The following is a 10,063-nucleotide window of genomic DNA, read 5'->3' on the forward strand; positions in this document are numbered from 1 at the left end:
TTCTCTTCTTTTCTTTTTTTAAAAACAACAGGCAGATTTAATATCTAAACTGTACCAGTGTATGTACTTTTGAAAGGGGACAGGAAGAAAATTTTATTTTCTATAGGGTATCAGAATGATTAAAAAGAGCAAAACCACATCTCCAAAACTTCGCAAATATTGTCACCTTGGTGATAATTACAAAAGTCTGCGTGAAGAACCACAGGAAGGGGAAAGAGGTGGTGGTTTCTACCCACAAGCAACAAGAAATGGAGTTTTATTTTGCCTTTCTGGCTTTTAAATATTTGATGATGTGGTATTAAAAAAATGTGTTCTCTCCTGATTTATAAAGAATCTAGAATCCAGAATTTAAAAATGATATTTAAGTTGCCTTGCTAGGCTATGCGAATTCTGAGAGAGTATAGAGAGTAGGGGGTAGGGTAAGTAAATCAAGGAAACAGAACATGCTTCAGCTCAATTAAAAGGACTCCAGTATTGGCTAGAGATTAAGTACGAGTCTGCATCTTCTGTTGCTTTATTGAATTAGTGTTTTGTGATGGCCGTATTCAGCTGTTAATTAAGTACCAAGGCAGCCACAATTATCAATTTTTTCAAAGCCCCAGGATACTAATTTAGTTATTGTTTCAGTTTACTGTACCAAGCTCACTAATAGGCAACACTGTGAAAATACTACACACCCCTCCTTCACTGTTTGCTTTCACAGCACATGCCTCCTTCACGGTATATATTCACAACGCATGTCTCCTCCATAATGTTTCACTCTGCATGTCTCCTCCATAATGTTTCACTGTACATGTCTCCTCCATAATGTTCCACTGTACGTGCCTCCTTCATAATATGTGTTCCCTAGGCATGCCTCCTTCATAATGTTTGGTCTTCTACATCATTAAATGGAAAGAAAACAATTCTGCTTCAGTTTTTCATTCATTTTAATGTGGACCACCAGATGTTGCATGTGTACTATGGCCAACTATTTAGTTTGTAATATGGAAAAGCCTATAATAGCAATTTATGCTTTGTTATACCACAGTCTTAATTTCGTCCAAAATGTTAGTATAAAAACTGAATGCATTTTACTTTCCAATTCATATAGGGCACCCCAAGAACAGAGTTGAGCTCATAAAATTCAAATATAATTTGTAAATGAGTTTTTTTTTTCCTGAAGGGGCAATGAGGGATACAGTAAAAGGAAAGTAAAGAAAAGAGGTAAGTAATTTAGCAATGAAGCTCTCGACTTGCTCAAGACCAAGAAGCACTGTTAGAAAGATTGTGATGGATGGGAGAAGCAGTTCACATGGAAAACATTGTTTTTATTGTTTTTTTTTTTTCTGACATAATGTTACTCATACCATATATGTATTACTTTTTCATGCATCTATTCAATGATTATTATAAAAGATTTGGATAAATGGCAGGGTCTATTTATATGTAATATGATATATATTGTGTAATAGAGAGAGAGTATGTATTTAAATTTTGTAATTGAGTCAGGGTGCTGAATAGTTTTATGTCAACTTGACACAAGCTAAAGTCACTTAAAAGGAAGGGACCTTTATTAGCAAATGCCTTCATAAGATAGGGCTGTAGGAATAGAGTATTTTCTTAATTAATGATTGATGTTAGAGGACCCAGTCCATTGTGAGTGGTGCCATCCCTGGATTGGTGGTTTTATAAGAAAGCAGGCTGAGCAAGCCATGAGGAGTGGGTCAGTAAGCAGCACCCCTCCATGGCCTCTGTATCAGCTCCTACTGTCAGGTTCCTCCCTGCTTGAGTTCCTGCTCTGACTTCCTTCAATGATGAATATAATGTGGAAGTGTAAGTCAAATAAACCCATTCCTCCCCAACTTGCACAGTATTTATTACAGCGATAGCAACCCTGACTAAGACAGACATGAGAAGAAAAACAATCTTCCTTCCCTGAAAGATAAGAACGTCCTTAGTCATTAGGGAAATACAAATCAAAACAACCCTGAGATTTCACCTTACACCCATCAGAATGGCCAAGATAAAAAACTCAGGTGACAATACATGCTGGAAAGGATGTGGAGAAAGAGGAACCCTCCTCCATTGCTGGTGGGAATGTAAACTTGCACGACCACTTTGGAAATCAATCTGGTGCTTTCTCAGACAATTAGGAATAGTGCTTCCTCAAGATCCAGCTATACCACTCCTAGGCATATATCCAAAGATGCTCAAGTACACAACAGGACATTTGCTCAACCTTGTTTGTAGCAGCTTTATTCGTAATAGCCAGAACCTGGAAATAACCCAGATGCCCCTCAACTGAGGAATGGATACAGAAATTGTGGTACATTTACACAATGGAATACTACTCAAGAATTAAAAACAAGGAATCATGAAATTTGCAGACAAATGGTGAGATCTAAAAAAGATCATCCTGAGTGAGGTATCCCAGAAGCAGAAAGACACACATGATATATACTCAGTTATAAATGGATATCAGACATATAATATAGGATAAACATACTAAATCTATACACCTAAAGAAGCTAAGCAAGAAGGAGGACCCTGGGTAAGATGTTCAATCCTCACTCAGAAAGGCAAATGGGATAGACATTGGAAGAGGGAGAAAACAAGGAACAGGACAGGAGTCTACCACACAGGACCTCTGAAAGACTCTACCCAGCAGGATATTAAAGCAGATGCTGAGACTCATAGCCAAACTTTGGGCAGAAAGCAGGGAATCTTATTAAAGAAGGGGGGAAGACATGGAGAGGACAGGAGCTCTATAAGGAGAGCAACAGAACCAAGAAATCTGGGCACAGGGGTCTTTTCTGAGACTGATACTCCAACCAAGGACCATGCATGGAGATAACCTAGAACCCCTGTACAGATGTAGCCTGTGGCAGCTCAGTGTGCAAGCAGATTCCCTAGTAAGGGGAACATGGATTGTCTCTGACATGAACTCAGTGGCTGGCTCTTTGATCACCTCCCCCTCATGGGGGAGCAGCTTTACCAGGCCACAGAGGAAGACAATGCAGCCACTCCTAATGAGACCTGATAGGCTAGATGGAGGGAAAGGAGGACCTCCCCTCTCAGTGAACCTGGAGAGGGGTATAGAAGGAGGTGAGGGATGGAGGGTGAGATTGGAAGGGAATGAGGGAGGGGCTACAGCTGGGATACAAAGTGAATAAACTGTTACTAATTATAAAAAATTAAAAAAAAAAAGAAGCAAGAATCCTAGCACAGTTGACGATTGTTTAGGGTTTTCTCTTTTACTGCCTGTGAACATACGATTTCCTAGGAGTCTTACCAGGAACCATATTGCTGGGAAAGGACACATACTAAATCCCTCAAGCAACCCTAATGGGATTAGAATTCTACCCCAGCCGTCTCTGCCAAGAGTCATCCCATAACCCATCAAAAGATAAAAGGAAAACACACATGTGAGCGGGCATGTGAGCATGAGCACACACACAGTTTCTTTGCAGTGTTTGTGATGTAATTTGAGAGACACCATATAATATCTATGGCTAATGGGAAGACAATTAATTGCAGCTGTCCCTTGGGAAATCCATACCCACACTTTAGTATATCTTTTTCTGAGCACCTCAATTTTTCCTTAACCCTCGTGTCTAAAGCCTATGTTAAAAATATGTTTGTTTTTTTGTTCTTTTTATGTAAGTTGCCACTTTTACTCAAAGAAGTGAGTAGGTCCTTTTATTCTTTCTTGAGCAGCTTGCTTTCCAATTTTGATACTTTCCCAACTCTGCTTCGTACTGGCTACTTTTGAAGTTCTTTGCTGCACTGAGTTGGCCTGAGAAGCAGTCTCTAAAAGATGAAGGGAACTCATCAGGGCTTCTGAGGTTTGCAGCTTGGAGTGTGTCTATTCACCGCTGACAGCCATCACAGAGATTTTCCCTGCACTGATTAAACAAATTAGTGATTAGCTGAGTTAGCATTAGTAAGTACACTGGTATCACAATGAAGAAAGAAATCAAAACCTTTCCCCTTGAAGACATTTAACCAAGTATGAGTACAGATTTGAATTCTCTGCTTCATGCCACCATGTCTTTCTCCTCTGTGTGTCTGTCTGTTATGTGAATCTGAATCTCTCCCTGCCTGAAGGCTGCCTTGGGACTCTGCCCCTGTGGTCTGTCCCTGTCTTTGTATGTCTTTATGTGTTGTGCGACTATATGTCTGTGTGTGTGTCCCTCACAAAAGACTTATCTCTGCCTTTATTGAACAACATAGAAATCATCACATAGAGAAGGGATGGGACATTCTTTACAGAAATCTTTAACAGAGTGTTACAATGGGTTAAGTCACTGACTCCAACTGGCCTAGACAACAAATAGTACTTCAAACATCATTGTTTATCAACCAGTGTCCATAAGTGGATATTCATTTTAGAAGATTGTTTCCAACCTTTGCATTTGCTGACTTCAGCAAATGATATACAAGCATATCCTGGGCTAGGAGCATCAAAGAGTACAAAATTTAAGATTATAGCTATTCTTTAGCTTAGGTTGTAAATGTTGATTACATGGGAAATCCAAGTCAAGTAGGGTTGATTGTTGCATTGTTCCCTTAAAGGCTGCTTAAACAAACAGCCTGAGTACACAGTAGAATAGCAGTCTTGAGTGACCTCAAGATGTATTATTAACTTTGACTGGGAGGTCCAGCCAAAGTTCTAGCTTTTTAACATGTAAGAGATGTTTTCAAAATACCGCATTGCCAGATTCCCCGTGTCTTACTGACACTTAATCAGACACCAGGCCTGTTGCTTTGTGGTATTAAACTTAGGGCACTTCTTATGAAATAAACTAAACTATAATCCACATCACATGATCACCTTGTGATTAAATGGGAACAAATGGCAGCTAAATAAAACCATCATAGGTTTTTTTTTTTTTTTCTACCTAAATTTTGGTCAAAAATATCTAGGTTATACTTATTCTGTTGTTGAATTCAATTTTTGATGCTTTGATAACTTTCAGCTCTTGTTTTGTTTCTCCAATTTTCCCACTGTTCTTCACTTGAGAGTTACAACCTTTCAACTTTCAATTCATGTTAGAAACGTGATTTACAAACATAGTAAATTCCTAGATGCCATAATAAAGTAAGTAATGTTTAAAAAGCATGAAACTACATTGTAAAGAAATGATTAATACAGAAAAATAATGGTTTGTGGTGGATGAGATGGTTACTCAGAAGTCTAAGTTTTCTATGTAAGGGTTTGATGATAGACTTGTTGCTTTCATAATCCCTGATCATGAGATAATTTCTTCACTCTATAGCTTACTCATTCTGTACATGTGTTTGGTGCTTAAAGCCCCAGCAGCACAGAGAAGACCCAGGCCTCCAACTAACTTCCAGGGCAGTGCAGCTGAGGAAAACGAATGGGCCCAGCTCTTTAAAGATTGTACCAGACCCTTAAACACGCACTCATCCCAACCCACTTCTCATATAGAAATCTGAATCCTCGGTTGACAGGGTCTTCAAATTTTTAAGAGAAGACTAGAAATATGGACTTCTGTTTATATGTTTTAAAATTCAGGTGAACTTTGCATGTTTCAATTTCTCTGGAGACAGGGTTTCATGTATCCCAGGTTAGCCTCAACTTCTGATCTCAACCTTGAACTTCAGATCTTCCTGCATGATGCGTTCACTGGGAGAGAGGCCTGTGAGACTGACCACTCCTGGTTTAAGTGTACCAGGGATCCAACCCTGGGCTTCAGGAGCACTAGACAAGCACTCTACCAACTAAAGCCACACACACTTCCCCCCCCTCCCCCAGTGCTGCCTTTTAAAGCACTGTAGAACAAATAAACTACACGTGTGGATTACAGTCATCTTCCAGGTTCCAGAGAAGGGAGAAGCCATGTGTCTGACCCGAAGGCAGTACTTTGTGGGGAAAGCTGTGTCTACGAGAAGAAAGTATCAGAAGCTCATTTTTAAACATGCCCAGGAGTTGTCATATAAACCAGTGCATGACACCTATAAAGAGGCCAGCATCGTTGGTGAATGTCATGTTTGTGAAATAAAAAATTTTAGGAGGATTTGGATTAAGTTCCTTCCTTGGGCTCCAATAGACCAGGAAGTTAAATATCAAAGTGAAGTCATTCATGATAAAGTTGGAAACCACCAACTTAAATTACACAGTTTATTTGGACATCTGAGAAAACAGGCCTCCAGGAAAACAGCCAGATTTCAGGAACAGGCCACTTTCTCTTGACATGATAACCAAGTTCCCTTTGCTTTATCTTTTCATAGAAAAGGTAGCCAATCAGTTAGCATTTTCCCATAGTTCCCATTCCCTGTTCCTGCCTCACAAGGAAATGACCTGTCTGCTTCTGTTTCCTTTTTCAGTCTTTTTCCATTTATGGGACCAACTTCTCAGCTTGTTGGAAGACTTCTTATATTTTATGGAATAAAGGGTTTCCTAACTCCAGAATTGAAAAATGGAGACAATTTTATACGTTGACACACTTAAAGTTTCATAATGAGGCTTCAGTCATGCAGACAAAGCTATATAAATGTTTCATTTGTTTTGGGTGAGGTGGGAGTGGGGGTTGAAGCCGAGGCTGAGCCCTTTCAAGGGTGTGCTCAACCACCTAATGACGTTTCCAGACCCCTAGTTTAATTTCTCCAGGAAAAGTATTCTGCTGGGGTTGTGATCACTTTTCCACGGAGACTTCATGGCTTATTTTATGACTCAGTGCTCACCCAGCGGAGCAGACAATGAATGAAGGACCTCTGCCAGTAGGCTAGGAGTCACTCATTGTAAGGGCCAGAAGGGCAGCTGTGGATCTGTCTGCAGCACCTCAGCTAGGTCAGCAACCGGAGCACCGAGAAGCGACACACTGTCTGTTTAGCCTTTGTTTCCATTCTAGCAGTGTTTATTACTTTATTCGCTGAGATTTTTCATGGGACATTTGATCCTATTGTTCCCTAACCACAATTCAGCAATGTTATAAATGCAGAATTAACAATGCAGAAAGTACTTTCTTTTCTTACTGGGGGGAAATGTGAGAAAACGGCACATTTAGTCTCCCCCAGGCTGCTCTTCCTAATGTATGTATTTTTATTACTGCTACATTAAAAAGATAGAACTATTTTTTTACAGGTCTGTTTGATAAAAGTTTGTTGTATTCTGAGTCTGACCTGAAAAATAAGCCTTCTGAAATAAAACAGCAAAGAGAGTGATTTCATTGATTATAGGCTTTGTTCACTGAATCACATTTATTTTAGAGACTAACTCAGGGATTCTATAGTCTCACATTAGGATTGGTAACAAATATTGGACAAGACTCAAAATGAGTCGAGTCAGTTCAGGCAGAATAGAACTCACTCCAAGCAACATTTCATCTTTTATACAAGAAAAAAAACCGATACTTTTATTCATTTAAAATATGTCTATGAAAAATTTTCATTAGTGAATACATTTTAGATTTGCAAAGAAAAGAAATCAGGGTGATTTGTTAAATCCAGTAGCTCTCTCGCTTTCAGATCGGGACCTACTCCATCCACACTTCTTGTTCTCAGACCTTCAGCTCCAGACTGAATTACCCCACCAGCTTTCCTGGTCTTTACTCTATAGGGATTGTGTTGTATGGCTTCCTTGTCCTAACAGTATCATGAGCTAATTCTCTAGAATAAACTTTTCTCAATAGTGCTGTCATCTAGTTTCTGTGACTGAACATAAGCTTATCCCAGTCATGGGTCTGGAGTTTGCAATCTATGATCAATGAACTTTGTTTTGTAAGGGTCTTCTTGCTGCTAGAGGCTCTTTTTAAAAATAATTATTTATTTTTATGTGCACTGGTATTTTCTCTGCATGTATGTCTTTGTGAGAGTGTCACATCCCCTAGAACTGGAGTTACAAACGGTTGTGAGCTACCATAATGGGTGCTGGGAATTGAACCCATGAGAGAATCATGAAGAGAACCTATGGCTTCTCTTCATTAGAGAAGCCAGAAGCCAGTGCTCTTAACATTCTATCTGGCTCCAATTTTTTTTTCTTTTTTTTCTTGAGATAATGTTTCTCTGTTGTAGCCCTGGCTGTCCTAGAACTCAGTCTGTAGACAAGGCTGGCCTTGAACTCAGAGATCTGCCTGCCTCTGCCTCCTAAGTGCTAGGATTAAAGGCATGCACCACCATGCTCGGTTCAGTCTCAACTTCATCATGTGGATTGAATATGACCAGCAGTTTTGGTGGTACTACTCAAACAGTCAATGATAAGTAGATGGATGCATGCTTAGATAAATTGATAGATGATAGATAGATAGATAGATAGATAGATAGATAGATAGATAGATAGATAGACGATAGATTTTTCTATTGGTTCTCTTTCACCGGAGAACAGACACTAAACAATACCTTATGCACAGAGTATTCATTCTATTAATATGTTTTCCTCTTCCTCCAGTTTTATATAAATTGCTTTTCTTAGATTCTACAATACTATAAATTGTCAGAGTTTACATATATTAATATAGGTCTTTGGGGTGAAGGAGATAGTTCATAACATGCATATTAGCTTTCAATACATGTATGTTATAGGATTAATTTTTCCCCAAATTCATGTGTTGAAAGCCTACTTCCAGCTCGGAATGGTGCTGTGTTTAAAGGGTGCCTGAAGAGATGAAATTGTCAGAGTTACTGCTAATTCCACATGGCTGGCATCTTTAGAAGCAGGGAAATGGGCTTAACAGTGAAAACGAGAGAGGGAGAGCGTATATATGAAGGAGGAGGGGAAAATGGATGAACACATATCGAGAAAAGATAACTTGGATGTGTACTGAGGAAATGGTCACCTGCAAACACACAGCGGGGAAGTGGTCACCTGCAAGCCAAGGGGAGAAGTCTCTGCAGACTGAGCCTGGTGACTCCCTCACCTTGGACTTCTAGTCCTCAGAACGGGGAGAAAATAAAGTTCTGCTGCTTAAGTTGCCTAGTCTATGGCATTTGCTATGGCTACCCCCAGGAATTTAATGCGGTTCGGCCACATAGCTAACGCCTTTCTGTGCAGAATTGCAATTGAAATCTGAGTCCTGAACTTCCTTGTGATTTTTGTTTCTGTTTTTTTTTCCCCCACAAGAACACACATCAAAAGCACACTTTTGTTTATGTACTTTTCATGAACAAAAGAGAGGTACAGTATCACACAGATGCTGTGTCCAGTGGCATTGGCGAGAAGACTCTTTTGAAATTTGGTATGAGCCAAGCCTCTGTTACCATGTGCCCAAACTACCTTTCTTCAGAGTCCTCAGGTTGGTCCAGTTTGCTACCAGGAGACAAGGTTTTTGCTTTGTGTACACAGCACATCTTTGCCCAAGTAGAATTTGGCTTCAGATAGGAACGCTTTTGATTTTAGGAAGTGCAGTGGGCCCCTTTGCTTCTGAGTACCCTGCTTATAGACAGCAAACATGCCCTAGCATCACTGAGCCTTACACACATACTGGCTTTTTAACTTTTTTGTTGTTGTTTTGCTTTGGGGGTACAAGGTTTCTCTGTGTAGCCCTAGTTATCCTGCAACTCCATCTGTAGACCAGGCTAGCCTTGGACTTAAGAGTTTCTCCTGCCTCTACCTCCCAAGTACTGGGACCATGTCTGCTCATACTTGCCTAAAGGCATCCTGTTTTCAGCAGACCTTTGTAGGCTCCAAGGTGGCAGGAAAACAAAAGGCTGGCCTTCTCTCACACGTTGAATGCTAAGATCCCTCTGTCATCATGCAGATATGATAAGGTACAAATCATGTTCTCCTGATGGGCATTTCTTCAGTAGCTGACATGGTTGGGATGTGGTTTAGTTACGTGTTGGAAGCTTGGCACCTAGTCTGTGATGCTAAGAGTAGAACCTGGAAGAGGTAGGGCACAGTGGAAGGAAGTTAAGTTATGGAAGTACTGTTAGGTGTAGGCAAAGGGCTACTCGGGCCATGCTCACTTGCTCCCTCAGAGCTGGCTCAGCCATTCCCACTGTTAGTGGGTGTGGTGGTTTGAATGGAAATGGCCTGCTGACCCAGATGTAGAACTCTCAGCGCCTTCTCCACAGTCTGCCTGTGTCGTGCTTCCGCCGTGGTGAGAATGAGCTAAACCTC

Source organism: Psammomys obesus, unplaced genomic scaffold (genome assembly GCF_907164565.1).
Source record: "Psammomys obesus unplaced genomic scaffold, mPsaObe1.curated_primary_1811, whole genome shotgun sequence".
NCBI classification, from domain to species: Eukaryota; Metazoa; Chordata; class Mammalia; order Rodentia; family Muridae; genus Psammomys; species Psammomys obesus.